The sequence below is a fragment of the Pelodiscus sinensis genome, chromosome 30, assembly GCF_049634645.1.
Source record: "Pelodiscus sinensis isolate JC-2024 chromosome 30, ASM4963464v1, whole genome shotgun sequence".
Taxonomy (NCBI): Eukaryota; Metazoa; Chordata; order Testudines; family Trionychidae; genus Pelodiscus; species Pelodiscus sinensis.
In genome coordinates, this window is record NC_134740.1 from 14,658,486 (window position 1) to 14,658,730 (window position 245).

Sequence of the window (245 nt, forward strand, 5' to 3'; positions counted from 1 at the left end):
GTTAATTACTGCGGGGCAACTGCAGACGTGTTCTTAGAGACACTGAGCCTGCTCCGCTGGTGCCTGCTACTCACCTGGCAACGCGCCGGGGTTCCCCTCGCTTCTTGTAAAGCGTGGGCAACGGGCTCGCCTGGCCAGCACCTCCCCTTTCCTGCTGGCTGTGTCCTCGTTTGCCCTGCCTGCCTGCGCTCCTGTGCTTGTTCTTGGCTCCGTCCCTCGCGACAGAGTAAAAGTTATTGGGTCGC